The sequence below is a fragment of the Mustela lutreola genome, chromosome 12 (genome assembly GCF_030435805.1).
Source record: "Mustela lutreola isolate mMusLut2 chromosome 12, mMusLut2.pri, whole genome shotgun sequence".
Lineage (NCBI taxonomy): Eukaryota > Metazoa > Chordata > Mammalia > Carnivora > Mustelidae > Mustela > Mustela lutreola.
The window spans coordinates 95267458-95286088 of record NC_081301.1 but is presented as its reverse complement, the minus strand read 5'-3'; the positions used below and the strand labels follow the sequence as shown (position 1 = coordinate 95286088).

The 18631-nt window shown below is 42.6% G+C and overlaps 1 long non-coding RNA gene across 2 annotated transcripts in view; it reads right to left on the bottom strand.

Moving 5' to 3' along the window:
- The window catches only part of LOC131813150 (uncharacterized), a 35545-nt gene that overhangs the window by 7326 nt on the left and 9588 nt on the right, over window positions 1-18631 (bottom strand). The window contains exons 2-3 of one of the 2 annotated variants that reach the window (XR_009346634.1): window positions 15896-16118; window positions 15028-15778 (exon numbers count right to left, since the gene is read on the bottom strand). This is a non-coding gene — a long non-coding RNA (uncharacterized LOC131813150). Of the gene's footprint in view, window positions 1-728; window positions 818-15027; window positions 15779-15895; window positions 16119-18631 lie in introns of those variants that run through there. The other variant, XR_009346635.1, reaches the window with a different exon arrangement.

Genomic DNA, 18631 nt, shown 5'->3' with positions numbered 1-18631 from the left:
CTTCTGTTAAAGTTCAGCCATGCGGGATATAAAAGCTGGGTGGGTCCTGCCCAGATTTTTCTTTGCTGCTAAACATCTCTACCTAACTGACAGCAAGCACAGATTTTGGGAAGGGACACAGATGGTTATAGAGAGCCTTATGTGACCACGTAAAGACAACAACAAAAGCAAACTTGGAAGAAAAAATTTATATTTTCTAAAAGGCAGAAAACACTAATTTTTCAATTCCCAAGATAGTATCTGAAACACAAAGTTTATTTTAGTACAGTGTTGTATTTCTCTAAATTGCTCATTGATTGAAAATATAATTGAATATTATCATTAAAATTACAAATTCCAAAAAAATGTTTAGTGATGAGTATTTACAAATCCTGGATGAAAAAGTATTTCCTGCCTTCATGAAAATAAACATGTCCTCCAGAATGGGCACTGGAAGGTGTAGCTTCATGTGGAGAGGGATGGCTGGGTCGTATACCCAACTAGGCTCATCCGTCTCTTGGCCTGGGGTGGAAGGCGCTGTTTTTCTGCTTTAATATTGACCTAAGTCAGGGCATAGAGTGGTTGAATTCCAAGAGCACTTCCCTGTACCCTAATCTGTCTCTGAGTCTGCTTCCCTGAAAATCCAGTTTGTGGCAGTTACCCACAGCCCAGGGCCGCATATCCAGACACCTTAACTCAAGTCAAGACACAAAAAACTAAAGAAGGCGAAGGTCAAAGCAGCCTATTACCGTCTGTCTGTGGACCAGTCTTTGCTCAGTCGATTGGTGGCTTTTTCCTCTTTGCAGAAGGAAGTTTGCCTGTCTGTCTTTCAAGGTCTCTGAAAAATAACCATATCAGAATATAACCCCAGGAGTATAATATTTATAAATCTGTGGGTTGTGGGGGGCATTTTGTTGTAAGCTATCTTATGAATAGCCAAAATAAATGAGCAAAAAAGAACAGAATGACTTAAAAGAAATGAAAGAAGTACTGAAAAACCTCACTTTGTAAAAATACACTCCTAGAAAGGGGGACTATGAATCACATTTTGGTGAATTAAATGGTATTTTAATGTTAGTAGTGGAACATACCATTTAAAGGTTTCTATGACAAATAGTTTGGCAGAGGAAAAATTGCAAATTTAAATCATCGTCTTCCAATTTGTTATTTTATGGAACTAGATTTTCTTTTACTGAAATGATTTAAACTAAAGTATTTATTTGTAGTTTCTTTCATTAAAATACAAGTGTTTGTAAACATATGTGTAGAAGCATATGGGAATAATCCTGTGCTTAAATCATTAAAACTACATTAATTATAAAATAAAAGAAAGTATTTGTTATTTAAAATATAAAATCGTAGCAAAACATCTAATATAAAATTGCATTCAACTCTAATTAATTACTCTTAGTCCAATAAGTTTAGATACAGAGGGAGAAAAAATCACTTCAAGTTATATATTGTTGTAATATTCTTGAGAAGATTAGCCAAACTTTACCCATCACTGGAACTTTGTTGTATTATTATTGCTCAGAATAAATGCATTGACAAAGACATCATTCTCTCCCTTAAATAATTTTAATTCTTTTTTTTTTTTCTAAGTAGGTTCCACACCTAATGTGGGCCTTGAACTCACAACCCTGAGATCAAAGCTCATATGTTCTTCCAACTGAGCCAGTCAGGTGCTCCAAATAATTTGAATTCTAATGTTATGTTTTGGCAGTGGATTTAAACTCCATCTAGATGATTAGTCAAGAAGAGAGAAATGAAGTTTAAGAATTTAGCCTCCTAGGGATGTCTGGGTGGCTCAGTCGGTTAAATGTCTGCCTTCAGCTCAGGTCACGATCTCAGCATCCTGGGATCTAGTCCCGCATCGGGCTTCTTGCTCAGCAAGGAGCCTGCTTCTCCCTCTGTCTGCTGCTCCCCCTGCTTGTGCACACACTCTCTCCTTCTCTAATAAATAAAAATGTTAAAAAAAATTTTACTCTCCTATTCTGCCAAACAGTGTTCTCGTCCCCCTTAGATCAACAGTCACAGAGCAACCATGGATAACTTGGTACCAGATTTGGATAGAGGATTGAGAACTTGGCCTTAGCTCAAAGCCCTTAATTCACATTTAAATGAAATGAACATTTGGATGCAGTGCTCAGATTTAGTTAAATTTATATTATCAAGATCCAGGAGGAAATCAGTCCTGAAATCACATCTATTTGCAGTGGAAAGAGTAGTTTCCTTTGGAGAATAATAATAAAGGTACGTCTGTTATTGCAAAGCTACCTAAATCTGCATGTATGATATCACCAGAGGTAACAGGCACAAGTACATAGGTCAGGAATGTCCCTTGGAGAGGAGGAAAAGCATGTACCCAGATCCAAAATGCTGACATGTATTCCTTTGAAAGGCGTTTCAGATGTGTAAAGATATTGTTAAAAATAGTCTTCTAGAAAACTACTAGAACTGATAAATGAATTCAGTAAGGTTGCAAAATACAAAATAAATGTACAGAAATCTGTTACATTTCTATACACTAATAATGACATAGCAGAAAAAGGAATTAAGAAAACCATCCTATTTTAATTGCACCAAAAAGAAGAAAATACCTAGGAACAAACTTAACCCAGGATGTGAGAGACCTGCACTCTGAAAACTACAAAACACAAAAGAAATTGAAAGTGACACAAACAAACAGAAAGATATTCCATGTTCATGGGTTAAGAGAACAAACATTGTTTGTTTGTTTGTTTGCTTGCTTGTTTTTAAAGGTTTTATTTATTTATTTTTCAGAGAGAGAGACAGAGACAGCACAAGCAGGGGGAGTGGCAGTCAGAGCAGGCAGAGGGAGAAGCGGGCTCTCTGTTGAGAAAGGGGCCCCATGTGGGACTTGATCCAGGACCCTGGAATCATGACCTGAGCCGAAAGCAGCGGCTTAACCAAATGAGCCACCCAGGCATCCCAAGAGAACAAATATTGTTAAGATGCCCATATTGCTTAAAGCAATCTACACATCTACTGCAATGCCTACCAAAATATCAATAGCATTTTTCAGAGAACTAGAACAAATAATTCTAAAATTTGTACAGAAGCACAAAAGATCTCAAATAATCAAAGCAATCTTGAAAATGAAGAACAGAACCAGAGATAACACAATCCCAGATTTCAAGATATACTACAAAGCTGTAGCAATCAAAACAGAATGGTGCTGGCAGAAAAAGAGACACATGGATCAATGGAACAGAACAGAGAGCCCAGGAATAGACCCATGATTATACGGTCAATTAATCTATGACAAAAGAGGCAAGAATACACAATGGGAAAGACAGTCTCTTCAACAAATGGTGCTGGGAAAATTGGACAGCTACATGCAGCTGGGCCACTTTGTTACAGAATATACAAAACTAAAACCCAGAATAGATTAAAGGCCTATATATGAGACCTAAAGCATTAAATTGCTAGAAGAGACCACAGGCTGTAAGTTCTGATATTGGCTGTAGCAACATTTTTCTAGGTATGTCTCCTGAGGCAAGGGAAATAAAAGCAAAAACTAACTATTGAGGGTTCATCAAAATAAAAACTTCTGCACAGCAAAGGAAACCATCAATAAAACTGAAAGGTAACCTACTTGAATGGGAGAAGATATTTGCAAACAACATATCGAATAAGGAGGTAGTTTCCAAAATATATAAAGAACTTATACAACTCAACACCAAAAACCAAATAATCCAATTTGAAAATGGGCAGAAGACATGAACAGACATTTCTCCAAGGAAGACATACAGATGGCCAACTGACACATGGAAAGATGCTGAACAACACACTTCATCAGGAAAATGCAAATCAAAACCACAATGAGATATCAGTTCCCACCTGTCAGAATAGCTAAAATCAACAACATAAGAACAAATGTTGGCAAGGATGTGGAGAAAAAGGAACCCTCTTGCACTGCTGATTGGAATGTAAACAGGCACAACCACTGTGGAAAACAGTGTGGAGCTTCCTCAAAAAATTACAAATAGAATTACCAGATGATCCAGGAATTCTACTGTGGGAATTTACCCAAAGAATATGAAAACACTGATTCAAAAAGATACATGCACCCCTATTTTTTTTTTTTGCAGCATTATTTACAATAGCCAAATTATGGAAGTAGCTCAAGTGTCTATCAATAGATACATGGATAAAGAATGTGGTATATATACACAATGGTATATTACTCAACCCTAAAAAAGAATGAAATCTTGTTATTTACAATAATATGGATGGATCTAGAGAGTATTATGCTAAGTGATATGTCGTCACAGAAAGACAAATACCATAGGGTTTCACTCATATGTGGAATTTCTGAAACAAGATGAAGAAAAAAAGAAACAAATAAAAAAACCTGATTCTTAACTACAGAGAACACACTGTTGGTTACCAAAGGGGAGGCTGGGGTGGGGGTGGGGAGTGACTAGGTGAAGGGGATTAAGAGCCACTGATCATGATGAGCACTGAGTAATGTACAGAATTGCTGAATTACTATACTGTACATCTGAAACTAATAAAGCATTATATGTTAACTATACTAGAATTAAATACATATGTACATATGGGCTTCTAGGTTACAAGTCACTTCACTTCCCTAGGCCCCTTAGACTTCTCATGTGAAAAGAAAAAAGATATTTTGTGCTCAGTAAAGAAAGTGGAAGTGAAGGAGTGGCCATATTTCCTCACACTGAGGACGTCTGTTATAATTCCTCTGACTCCTGTAGGATCTCCTTCAGCTTCTCCAACTCTAGGGTTGAGCATATGTTTAAGTCCATGATGAAAGTACTAGAGGTTTAGAAGTGTTGAGATGCTAATGCAGAGTCCAGCCTATCCTTGTGGGTTCCAGTTTGCCCTTGCTTACCCCACTTACATCCTGACAACCCACTCTGGGGACTATTACCAAGATGCAGTCCCAAACGGAGGCACTGAATGTGAGGATAAATGAGGTAGAGGAGAAAGTCAGTGATATGGAAGATAAAATGATGGAAAATAAGGAAGTGGAAAAGAAGGAAAGAGAGGCAGCTACTGGATCATGAAGGGAGACTTAGAGAACTCAGAGATTCCATAAGGCAAAATAATATCTGGATAATAAAATAATATCTGAAAGATGAAGAATAGGAGAGAAGGGAAGAGTGTTTATATGACCAAATTATAGCTGAGAACTTCCCTAATCTGAGGGAAGGAAACAGGCTTTCAAGTCCAGGTGGCACAGAGAAACCCCCTCAAAATAAAATAAATAAATAAGTAGGTCAATACTTTGACATATAATAGTGAAGCTTGCAAATTTCAGAGAGAAAATCCTGGAAGCAGCTTAGAATAAGAGGTCCTTAACCTATAAGGATAGAATCATAAGGCTGGCAGGCCAGAAAGGACTGGCATGATATATTTAATGTGCTAAATGGGAAAAATATGCAGCTAAAAATATTTTATCCAACAACACTGTCATTCAAAATAGAAGGAGAGATAAAGTTTCCAGGACAAACCAAAACTAAAGGACTTTGTGAACACTATACCAGCCCTGCAAGAAATAGTAAAGGAGCTCCCTTGAGCAAAGGGAAAGCCCAAAAGTAACAAACACCAGAAAGGAAGAAAGACCATCGACAGAAACAGTGACTGTACAGGTACCGCAATGGTACTAAACCATATATTTCAATAATTACTTCGAATATAAGTAGATTAAATGCTCCAATCAAAAGACATAGGTATGAAAATGGATTAAGGGCAAAAACCCAGGACCCATCAAAATGCTGCTTATAAGAGACTCATTTTAGACCCAAAGATGCCTCCAGATTGAAAATGAGGGTATGGAGAACCAGTTATCATGCCAATGGACATCAAAAGAGAGCTGGAGTAGCCATTCTTATATTAGACAAACCAAACTGTAAATCAAAGACTATAATAAGAGATGAAGAAGGATACAATATCATAATAAAAGAGTCTATCCAACAAGAAGATCTAACAATTGTAAATATTTATGCCCCTAACTTGGGAGTAGCCAAATATACAAACCAATTAATAACAAAATTAAAGAAACACATAGATAATAATACAATAACAGTAGGGGGCTTTAACGACCAACTCACAGCAATGGACAGATCAATGAAGCAAAAAATCAACATGGAAACAAGGGCTTTGAATGACACACTGAACCAGATGGATATCACAGATATATTCAGAGCATTTCATCTAAAGCAGCAGAATACACATTCATCTCAAGGGCACATGGAACATTCTCCAGAATAGGTCACATACTGGGTCACAAATCAGGTCTCAACTGGTACAATAAGATTGAGATTATGCCCTGCATATTTTTGGACCACAATGCTTTAAAACTTGAAGTCAACCACAAGAAAAAAAATTGGAAGGAACACAAATACAGGGAGGTTAAAGAGCATCCTCCTAAAGAATGAATGGGCCAATCAGGAAATTAAAGAAAATTTTAAAAAATAAATGGAAGCAAATGAAAATGAAATCATGACAGTTCAGAATCTTTGGGATGCAGGAAAGGTGGTCCTAGGAGGGAAGTATATAGCAATACAGGCCTTTCTCAAGAAGCAAGAAAAGTCTCAAATACATAACCTAACCTTACACCTAAAAGAGCTGGAGAAAGAACAACAAATACAGCCTAAATCCAGCACAAGAATAGAAATAATAAAGATTAGAACAGAAATCAATGATACAGAAATTTAAAAAAACACAGTAGAACAAAACAACAAAACTAGAAGCTTGTCTTGGACAAAATTAATAAGATCAATACACCCCTAGCCAGACTTACCAAAAAGAAAAAAGAAAGGCCCCAAATAAATAAAATTATGAATGAAAGAGGAAAGAACACAACCAACACCATAGAAATACAAACAATTTTAATAATATATTATGAGCAATCATATACCAACAAATTAGGCAATCTGGAAGAAATGGATGAATCCCTAGAAACACACGAACTAACAAAATGGAAATAGGGAGAAACAGAAAACATGAACAGACCCATAACCAGCAAAGAAACTGAAGCAGTAATCAAAAACCTCTCGACAAGTATGAGTCCAGGGCAGATGGCTTCCCAGCGGAATTCTACCAAACATTTAAAGAAGAATTAAAATCCATTCTTCTGAGGCTGTTTTAAAAAACAGAAATAGAAGGCAAACTGCCAAACTCATTCTATGAGGCAAGCATTACCTTGCTACCAAATCAGTACAAAGAACACACTAAAAAAAGAGCACCTCAGTGGCTCAGTCAGTGAAGTGTCTACCTTTGGCTCAGGTCTTGATCTCAGAGTCCTGGGACCGGGTCTCGCATCAGGCTCCCTGCTTATCGGGGAGCCTGCTTCTCCCTCTGCCTGCCACTCCCCCTGATTGTGTGTGCTTATCTCTTTCTCTCTCTAAAATAAATAAAATCTTTTTTTTTTTAAAGATTTTATTTATTTATTTGACAAACAGAGATCTCAAGTAGGCAGAGAGGCAGGCAGAGAGAGAGGAGGAAGCAGGCTCCCTGTCGAGCAGAGAGCCTGATGCGGGGCTCGATTCCAGGACCCTAGGATCATGACCTGAGCCAAAGGCAGAGGCTTTAATCCACTGAGCCACTCAGGCGCCCCTCAAATAAATAAAATCTTTAAAACAAACAAACAAAAGAGAACTCACCAAAATACCCAAGACCAGACAAAGACCTCACCAAAAAGGAGAATTGATCTTGATCCCAAGACCAGACAAAGACCTCACCAAAAAGGAGAATTCAGACCAATATCCCTGATGAACACGGATGCGAAAATTCTCAATAAGATACTAGCTAATAGGATCCAACAGTACATTAAAAGGATTATTCACTACGACCAAGTGGGATTTATTCCTGTGCTGCAAGTGTGGTTCAACATCCACAAATAGATCAATGTGATTCACCACATTAATAAAAGAAAAATAAGAATCATATGATCCTCTCAATAGATGCAGAAAAAAACATTTGACAAAATACAGCAGCCTTTCTTTTTTTTTTTTTTTTAAAGATTTTATTTATTTATTTGACAGAGAGAGATCACAAGTAGGCAGAGAGGCAGGCAGAGAGAGAGAGAGAGAGGGAAGCTGGCTCCCTGCTGAGCAGAGAGCCCGACATGGGACTCGATCCCAGGACCCTGAGACCATGACCTGAGCCGAAGGCAGTGGCTTTAACCCACTGAGCCACCCAGGCGCCCCAGACAGCAGCCTTTCTTGATAAAAACTCTCTGCAATGTAAGGATAGAAGGAATAGATTTCAATATCATAAAAGCCATATACAAAAAACCCACAGCCAATGACATCTTCAACAGGGAAAACCTGGGAGCTTTCACCCTAAGGTCAGGAACATGACAGGAATGTCAACTTTCACCGCTGCTGTTCTACATAGTACTGGAGGTCCTAGAACCAGCAAGCAGACAACAAAAAGAAATAAAAGAAACCAAATCGACAGAGAAGTCAAACTTTCACTCTTTACAGACAACATGATACTCTTTGTAGAAAACCCAAAGGACTCCATGAAAAAATTGCTAGGACTAATACAGGAATTCAGCAAAGATGCAGGATACAAAATCAATGCACAGAAGTCAGTTGCATTTCTATACACTGACAATGAGGCAGAAGAAAGAGAAATCAGGGAATCGACCCCATTTACAATTGCACCAAAACCGTAAGATCCCTAGGAATGAAACTTACCAAGAAGTAAAAGATCTGTAGTTTGGAAACTATAGAACATTTATGAATGAAATGGAGGAAGACAAATTGGAGAAGAAATGGAAAAACAGTCCATGCTCATGGACTGGAAGAGTAAATATTGTTAAAATATCCATGTTACCCAAAACAATCAACACATCCAATGGAATCTCTATCAAAATATTTTTCACAGAGCTAGAACAAACACTCCTAAAATTTGTATGGAACCATTAAAGACCCCCAATAGCAAGGGATGTTGAAAAAAGAAAACCAAAGCTGGAGGCATCGGTAGGTGCTTGCTAATACCCTCCATGGTTATTTCAAAGGCAGGGTTGAGATACGCTGCATTAAGGACATATAAAGAGGGGAGTGACAAGCTCAAAACTGGGCTTATAGAAGATTTACAGTCTTGATCAAGTGCTGCTTACGTTTATTTAACAATTTGAAGTTTGAGAAAACATCGTAACTAGTTAGTTCAAAGTTGAATTTAAGTAAATTTCCACTATCTTTTTAAAAGAAAAGAAAAACCACCAACAACAAATATTCTGCGTCCCAAAATAAGTATTCTTTACTTTTAGGGGATACGATCATTTACCAAATAGGTATAATTCACAGTGGAAACGGCTTCCACGAGTCAGTGATTAGGGGCAGAGAGAGTGACTTGCGTTAGAATTCCCCTAAGGGGACACCGAGCTCAGAACAGTGAGGCACCATTTGGACACTAGATGGAGCTATGGGGTATGATTTCAAGGAAGTAGAGTTCGAAGGGAGGGAGAGGTTCAGAAACCATCTGCTCTAACCCTTTGTTTCTTGTTTTATTTTATTTTTTAAAAAATATTTTATTTATTTATTTGACACACAGAAAGAGATCACAAGTAGGCAGAGAGGCAGGCAGAGGCGGGGGGTGGGGGTGGGGAAGCAGGCTCCCTGCTGAGCAGAGAGCCGGACACAGGACTTGATCCCAGGACCCTGAGAACATGACCTGAGCCAAAGGCAGAGGCTTTAACCCACTGAGCCACCCAGGCGCCCTCTTGTTTTATGTATTTAAAAAAATTTTTTTTTTCTTGTTTTATTTTAAAATGCTCACCTCTAAGGATGCCTTGATTATGTTCCCTGCCCTTGGGCTTCTTGCAGGGTTTTCCCAGGGGACAGCACTGAAAACAGAGTTGAGGGCAGAAGGAGAACAGGGTCAGGGTATTTATTTCCCCAGCTCCTTCCCTGCTGGGCTGTGGGTGCATCTAGGAAGGGTTCCAGCATCTGTCCAGGGGCTCCTTCTGTACCTACAACTCTCTCTCCCCCTCACTCCCTTATTCCTTGGGGCCTAGGCATGGTAATGAATCCTCTCTGTAGCTAGCACAAGGGTGGGCATGGCACCCTCATCCATTGGGTGCAGGACAGGGACAGGTTCCCTCCTCTTTTATCTCTGTTCCCTACCCACCCCGTTCTCCTGAAGCAGCCAGTTCTATTGGTTTCCTATGTTGGCACGCACAATATAAAGGAATCTACAGATTCTTGTTTCACTTATTTATTCAAATTGTAACACATGATATACCTAGTTCTGCACCATGGTTTGTGTGTGTGTATGTATAAAAAATATTCTAGAACTCAATCTTTAGCAGTATATAGAGCTTTCCCTTACTGCTTTTTCATGGGAGCATTATATTCTATCTTATGGGTTTACAGTCATCTTTTAGCTAGTCTCCTCTCAAGAGACATTTAGGCTGTTTCCAGCTACTTGCTATTACAAACGTTGCTATAAGAAATAACCTTGTAGATGGGTTGATTCTCCTTCTTTTATATATAAGGAAAATGAAACAGAAAGATACTAAGTCACTCATCTGGAGTTAGCTCTGGGCAGAGCCCATGTCATCGCCTCACCAGTCAGCAGGATGAGACTAGAGTCACCCGCACATGGCATCGGAATTTTCCCAAGTGTCTCCTCAGCCACCCACACAGTTTCCTACACATTTCAACTCTTCTTAAATTTCTATGCCTATGCTTTCATTCCCAGGAGAGCGGTTCCAAGAACAGACTCTGGAGTTGCCATGCTAGGGAATGCTTCCTGCTTCAATCTGAGCTGGCAGTGCGATGTTGGACACATCACCTAGCATCCCAGGGTCTCAGGTTTCCCGTTTATAAAATGTTTCTTACCTTATGGTGCTGGAAAGAGCATCGCGGCTTGGAGCAGTGCCCCACATATAGAAAGAGCTGGAATAAACCCTCTGACGAGTGGTGTTATGACCATTCCTCTGAGTTGAGGCTATGCTTCTACGTTAGCGTTCAAGTGTAACACGAGAGAGCTAGCGCATTGTGTCTCATCAGTAGTCAACCTTTTCAACTGGGATTACCTGACGTGATCAGATCATCCTTGTTTTTTTTTTTAAGTCGATTCCTTGCCCAGCATGGAGCCCCATGCAGGGCTGGAACTCACAACCCCGAGATCCAGACCTGAGCTGAAATCAAGGGTTTCAGATCCCCTGAGCCACCCGGGCGCCCCTGCTTCTGAAGATCAGATGTGGGTGAGGATCAGCAAAATATTAGGGAACTGGGGACCTGACACGGATCCTAAAAGAGAACAGAATTTCTAAGGATAACCTTACCCACTTTGCAATTTCATTTGGATTTTGTTGCTCACAGGTACTTAAAACAACGAGGCCTGCAAATCTGTGTGCTGCAGGACAACCTCCCTCAGGGTCTTCCAGTTTTCAAACCAGACTCACTGTTCCCAAGCCCTCGAGCGCCTGCCACCCTTTACCAAGCCCCATCTTCCCCTCACTGTCCCGTGGCACATTTGGGTGGGTCAATTTAAAAAAATCTCAGAATCATCCTTGACTGCTGCCTTTGACATCTTTCATGCTGAATTTGTTCGTAAGCCGGTAAGTGTATTCTTCTCAATAGTTTTCAACGTTATTCTACCCCTTTCTGTCTCTGAGACTAACCTTCAAGGAGAATCTTGTTATTTCTATCGACCACTCATCCTAACCTTAACCTAGCCCTGTTCCTTAATTCATGAAATTTATAATCCAGAGAGGGTCAGACATTAAATACACCATGACACAGACAATGGGTTCAGGAGAACAGGGAGGTGGTTTTCTAGCGTCCCTGTGAATAGAAGGAAGAGTACAAACCCGGGGTCAGGGGTGTCTCAGAGGTCAGAGCTTTCTAGCCTCGGGGATGCGTTATCGCCCTTGCTTTGGAAAGTCTCTGGGATGATAAGAACTGGGGTGGCCAGGCAAAGAGGAAAAGAGGTGGCCTGCTGCTCAGGAGGAGGAAGAATGGGATAGGGAATTGGAGGGAGTGGTCTTGGGGGAGGTTCTGTGAGAGTTGGGGGTTTGCTTGCCTGTTTGTACAATGCTCAGACAGGGTGAGACCTCTGGTGCAGGGACAGCCAGGAGGGGTGCCTATGATGACCTGCCCTGGCACCTGGGCCCCAAAAGCAGTGGCAAGAAACCTGAGTGGTGGGGGACACCTGGGTGACTCAGGGGGCTAAGCGTCTGACTTTGGCTCAGGTCATGATCTCAGGGTCCTGGGATCGAGCTCCACATTGGACTCCCTGCTCAGCGGGGAGCCCATTTCTCCCTCTGCTGCTCCCCCTGCTTGTGCTCTCTCTCTCTCTCTCTCTCTCTCGAATAAATAAATAAACAAACAAAAATTAAAAAAAAAAAAAAAAGAACTCCTAGTATTGGACTTGTGATCAAGAGAGGACCTTTGCTGGAGCGTATCTGCAGCCTGCCAAGGGTAGTAGAGACCAACAGATGCTAAAGGATGGGCTGGAGATGGGCAGTGAGAGGCACCATAGCTAAGAGACCCAAGTCTAGGCACTTGTCCATTTTCATGGCCCTGCGTCAACCCAAGGGTCTGAGATGACCCATTCTGGGGTTGCGGTGGTCATTAGTTTCCTGCGTACAAGGTGATAGAGTGCTGACTTTGTGTCACGAGCTTGATTCCATGAGCCATTTCTAGAAGGCCAGACAAGTTACTTCTTGTTCTTCTCTTTTTTTAAAAGGAAATACGCCAACAAGGAGAGACATATTTTTAAAGCCACAAATGAGTTTTGTTACCACGACCATGGGCCTCAGTTTCCTTCTCTGTAAAAGGCAGGGGGACAGGACGATGTTGAATTTCCATTCCAGCTCTGCCATCCCCGGGTCTTATGGGGTCTCATCCAAGAACAGCGTTGTTCATAGGGCACCTTGAGGGTTTCTGGTTTTGCCTGAGTCATGTCAGTTATGTTCCCTGCTGACAAAATGAAAGCTGGTGGGGTTTATACACGTCAGCCAACAAAGTTTTTATCACTCATGCTCATTTCTTGAAATTCTTCCCAGTGATGAACTGCAGTGAGCAGGAAAGCTGAGGTAAGAAGTTGTGCTCTCGGGAGCACATGACCTGTCTCTGTTTGAGGCCGATCATGTGAAGCTGACACCCAGGAGACCTTCTCTTGTCATAGCCGAGGAGGGACGGGGCAGCAGTCCTCAACCTGAGTGACTCTTTATGCTAAATGAACAAGAAAACTCACCTCCGTGCCCCTAGTAATGCAGGCAGAGTGTTGGCCTCCATTGTACCTCATTGGACAAGGAGCGCACAAGTCTGCACGGGCGAGCAGGTGGCTTCTCCCAGGGACCTCAAGGAAAGGAGTAGTTCAAGGATGCAGCTCTTTGAACTTCATATTCAGTCACTCAAGGCGACATGTCGAGGGATGGAGGTAGACAGAAGGAATCAATGTAATTTTCCACTTGGGAAAACGGACCGAGATGGATGTTCTTGAATGTTCTGGCTGCTGATGGACAGACCTTGGCTGCCTGGTTCGATCATGGCTTTGCCACTTATCAGCCCTGCAACTTCAGGCAAACCACTCTCTGTCCCTCATATGTGAAATAGGGAATTATAGTGTCCAGCTCGTGGGAAGGTTACAAGGATTTAATGATGAGGATTTTAGGAGTTGGTATTTGTAAGGCACAAAGAACAGTGCCTGGTGCATGGGTAGGGCTTGGTGATGGTCCTTGCCGCGAGGCCATGCCACACGTACCGACTCCAGCAGTTTGGGTGCTTAAATCAAAGTTTGAAGCTTCAGAAATCAGCCTCAAGGCAATGCCAGGATCACAGAGTAAGACATTCAGCTGTCTACTGTGAGGTGTTCAAGGAAGTGAGATCTCTTCCAATGTCTTCTGAGAACCAGGGAAAGAACTCAAGAAAGAAGAGCTGGGTAAGAAGGAAAAATGTCGTGGACACTCAGAAGAAACGTCTTATCAGTAATAAAATAGCCAGAGTTGACCTTTTATCAAAAGGATACCCGGGAATTGCCTGATAAATAATGTGTTGGGATTTCTCTAAACTCTCCCAAATGGATTTATTTGTGTGTGTGTGTGTGTGTGTGTGTGCGCGCGCGTGTGCATGCGTGCATGTGTGCTCGTGCACACCAACCATAAGAGATATCTCAGTATCTGAGAAGGTGCTTGAAGCTTTCCTCCAAAAGGTAGAGACCGCACACAAGTGTGTCCAAACCTCTCCAAACTGTTTTAAAACAGGAAGTCATGTTATCCAGGGGAAGTCATGATCAGCAGTCACACGGTGTCTTAATTTTTGGATCTGACATTTTCAGATGAGTTTTTTTCCACTATTGCACTGCTCCCGCAAGGTAAGAACATAGCCTGCATCTGACCCACTAGTGAATATGTGCAGGTAGCTTTTCCTATGCTGATTTTCTCTCTGACTTTTGAAAAGCTACAGCAATATATGGGTAAGTTTGTGCTAGTTGCTGGCATTCAGAGGGACCTTTCTTTTTTGAACTCCTTGACGATTTCCACATTTTTCTAAAATGAGCATTGTTTTTTAAGACCTGAAAACAATTTTTTTTTTAAATTAACAGTTGCAACATGGCTTATTTTCTTAGGAAAGTAAAACAAGAAATTAACTAGCCTGCCTTCCGTCTAGAAATGAGACAGGGAACAAGTATATGAACTCAGCATTTTTTATTGCCTTAAAAAGAGGAAACTTTGTATGTACTCAGTTCTCGCCTCAAGAAGCCCCCCAGCTGTTGGGCAGCTTTTAAGCCCCCCAGCTGTTGGGCAGCTTTTAGTGTTAAGTGTTAGGGTGGTGATCTCTTAGAAAGATCTCGTCTCTATTCTTCTTGACAGTGATTGTATGTATCCGATCACAAAGTTCATCCTAGATAACAAGAACAGAGAGTCCCTTGGACGGAAAGATATGCCGTAAGAGCTGTCTGGCTCTTTCTGATTATTTGCCACACTGGCTGGAGGCAAGGAAATCTGGGATTAAATTCTGATAAGAGCTAAATGTCGATCTAGAGATCTTACCCCACATTCCTTTCTCTCTCTCTCTCTCTCTCTCTCTCTCTGTGTGTGTGTGTGTGTGTGTGTGCGCGCGCGCGCGCGTGCTGAATTTAGGTTTTGTTTTGAACATGTGATCCTGAAGTCACAGGATAGCCTACCGTACTCAAGATTCTCAGTTCCCCTTACTCCAGAACTATGCCTGTATCTTCAGAAACCGGTCTGAACAAGAAGAAGGTGATGTAAGAGGCAAAGTCCAGGTTGGGTTTCTGCAAGGTATCAGTCTGTCTCCCAAAGGAATTTCTTGCACCATTCCAAAGTGAAATTCTGGAATTTGACTGAGGATTCTTAGACCTTCACCCTTCCTTGTTTTATCAGCTGTGCAAGTCCAGCACCGACTTCATTTCATAGAGCAGCACGTGATCCCAGGAAGATAAAAGAGGCCTGAGTCTGAGTCCCCACTTCTGGAAGCTCACAGTCTTGTCAGAGCAGTGCTCACGTGGACACAACGGAGGAACTCTCACAAAGCAGACCAAAGGACCCCCCGCCCCCCGCCCTGGTGAAAAGACTGCATGGAGATGTTCCTTTGTCCGGGCTGGACCTTTCTCCACCAAGCCCAGAGTCTTTGCGGTCAGAGGAGACTCACTTTTACAAGCTGGGACCTTCACCTCTTGTTCCTGGCTTCAGCCCCTCTAGGCAAATTCATGGTTTTGTCATCACCTCTTCTTGTCCTCAGGATGTTTTTACTGTAGAGACTGCTGCTTTCAGAAGCTTCTGAGCAAACAGTATCTTCGGAGTCTCCCTCCTCTTCCCCTGGACTCGAAAAGACATTACAAGTCAGGAGTGCTTGCGGGCAGCCTGTTTCTTTGCTCTTTCTGATGAGTTTTCTACAGGTGCTGACTGCAGCCTTTCCATCTCTTTTCATAATACCTGTTATAATCCCTTTCGTAAGTTGGGGCTTGGAGGACCTGGTCCTCTGGTCTTTCCAGCAGCACATTAGCAAATTCCCAGATCTCTTGCTCATGGTTCAGCTGCTTTACCCTGAGGACTGAATGAAGTTATTGTCTGAGCCTTCCTCTCTGTAGCTCTTCATTTCTTTCTCCCATCATTCCTTCGTTCAAACGTGTTACTGAATGCTGAGCCATGACAGGCACTGTGCGAGGAGATGGAAACCGAGAGATGAATGAGACCCCACATCTGGCAGAAAAGACCGTCAGCTCCTTTGTGTGATCTGGAAAAAGTCAGCCCTTCCTCCTGGTGGAAGCAGCTCTGTGCCGGGGCTCAGGGACAACAAGTGGGAACAGAATGGATTTCAGCCCCTTCTTGCCTCCTTGGCCAAGAACCCCTGTGTAGGGCATAACCTGAGCAACCCTATACTATGAACAAGGACATGTAGACAGTATCTTATGGTACAGTGTGATGAGCACAGAGGAGAGAGGACCTGACTGCCTGGTAGGCTGGAGAGATGGGGAAGGTTCCCTGGGAGAGGTTACAGGTGAGCTGAGCCGAGAAGGAGCTCATCCAGCGAAGGGGGGTGAAGGGCAGAGGGAAGATGGACAAAGCCACACAGGTCTAAGAGCCTGGCACGTCTGGGGCTCTGCAAGTCACTGATGATGTCCAGAGTGTACAGCAGGTGCGCGAGAGTGGGGGAGACTTGACAAAAATTGAATCTGGAAGACACTTTAACAACGATCTAAGCTAAGACCCAAACTCTAGGCCCGTGCTACTCCAAGTCTGGCTCTCCTTCGGGCAGCTTCGGCTTCACCAGACACTGTGAGAACTGTAGAATCCTGGGTCCCACCCCGCCTGCTGAATCAGGACCTGCATTTTAATCAGATCTTTGGGGAGGGGGGTTTCAAGATGGCTGTGCAGGAAGGTCCTGAGCTCACCTTCTTTCCCTCTGAAATTGGTCTGAAAATTCCCTACTGAACTGCTCCCCACAACAAAGGATAAAAGGACAACATCAAGATGGATAGAGAGACCGTAGATACGGTCTCGGCTAAAAAAACCACCGACCCATTGTGGGGACATCCAATGGGGGGATCTCACCCATCTGGGGTTTTTCCTGGAGGAACAAAGGTTGGTGCCTCCCATCAGGCACCCCAACTCTTGGGGTCTGTGCCAGAGAAACGAGCTCGCCAAACCAATGGGACCCAAAGTGCTCTAGAAAACGAAGGGTCTCCTTTCAAATGGCTTGCATGTGGGTGGGCTCACTCACCCCAGGATCCAGTACAAAAGCGCAAATTTGAAATTCCCTTAGGCTGTACTTAGAGGAGATTCATCTGCTGGTCCGGGGACATCTGTTGGGCGTCAGGGATAGTCGAGTCTCTCCCAAGGCAGAGGTGCCAGTGGGTGTCAGCTATGCACTTTCCAGCTGCCCTGCTAGAAGCCAGCAGCCCCTGCCAACCACATAGAGCTGCTCCTTGTTCACTTGGCCCTGGTGGCCAAGGCCGGGGGTGGGGCAGGGATCCTGAGCTATCAGAATGCCAGGTGTGTGGCCAGGGCACTGCACAGGCAGCTTACTGAAACACAGTCCCAGTTTTCATGTGAGAAAGGCCTGTTTTCTTATCCTGGAGCTTCAGACTGAGAGCCAGGCTTTGCGGTTGCCACACAGCTAGAGGCTGTGGAGGTGCTCCCAGAAAATGTCTCAGGAGACACCATCTTTGCACACCCCCGTGGCCCTGTCATAGCTTGGTCAGACCTCACAGGAAGGAGCTTCTCCATTTATCTGGAGCCCTGGTTTTTGAAACAATTGCCCAGGGACACATCCAGAGCTCCCAACCTGGAGACCAGAAGGGCTTAACGACCGTGGCCTCATAGGACTGTACATTCTGCATACTTCAAAAGCTCCTCTGTGTGGGTCTGACTTCCAGTCATTCTGAAAGTGGCTGCGAGTGAGATTTCTCCCCTTGGAACACTGATAGGCCTTGGAACACTGTTAACAGCAGAGACTTATCAAAAATAAACCAGGCCGTTTAGATAATCATAAAGGTTCAAGCGACAACTGAGAACTAGGACAAGGGTGAATAAGAAGATTCATCACTCCCACAAGGCTGTTCCTTCAACCCTGAAAGAGGCAGCTGTTTCAGCTATTCTGCAGAAACACAGCATCAGGCAAAATGAAGAAACAGAGAAGCCATTCTAAATGAGAGAGAAAGACAAAACCTCAGGAAAAGACCTTAACGATAGGGCTGTAAGTGGTCTGCCTGAGAAAGATCCCAAGCCCTAGCCATGATAGTGCTTGCTGAGCCCAGGAGAAGGGATGAACAGAGCAAGGACTTCAAGAGGGAGACCAAACAAAGAGAAGAAAACAACAAGCAGAAGTCACAGAGCTGGAGAGTACAATAACTGAGCACAGCAGACTGGATGAAACAGAACAGACCAGTGAGTTGGAGGACAAGACACGGAAACCCACTGAGACAGAGCAGCAAAAAGTAAAAAGAACTTTAAAAAATGAAAAAAACAACAACCCCCCCCCCCAAAAAAAGAAAAAACAACAAACCTCAGAGACCTTGAGGAGAAGAGGGAGGGGGAGTGAGAAAGGACATGTATATATCCATGAAGATACCACATGCGTCAATGGATAGGTCATGCACTGACAGAATATTAATAAAGAAACATCAGCTTTAAACATTGCGTTAGACTGGATGGACTTCAGAGATACAT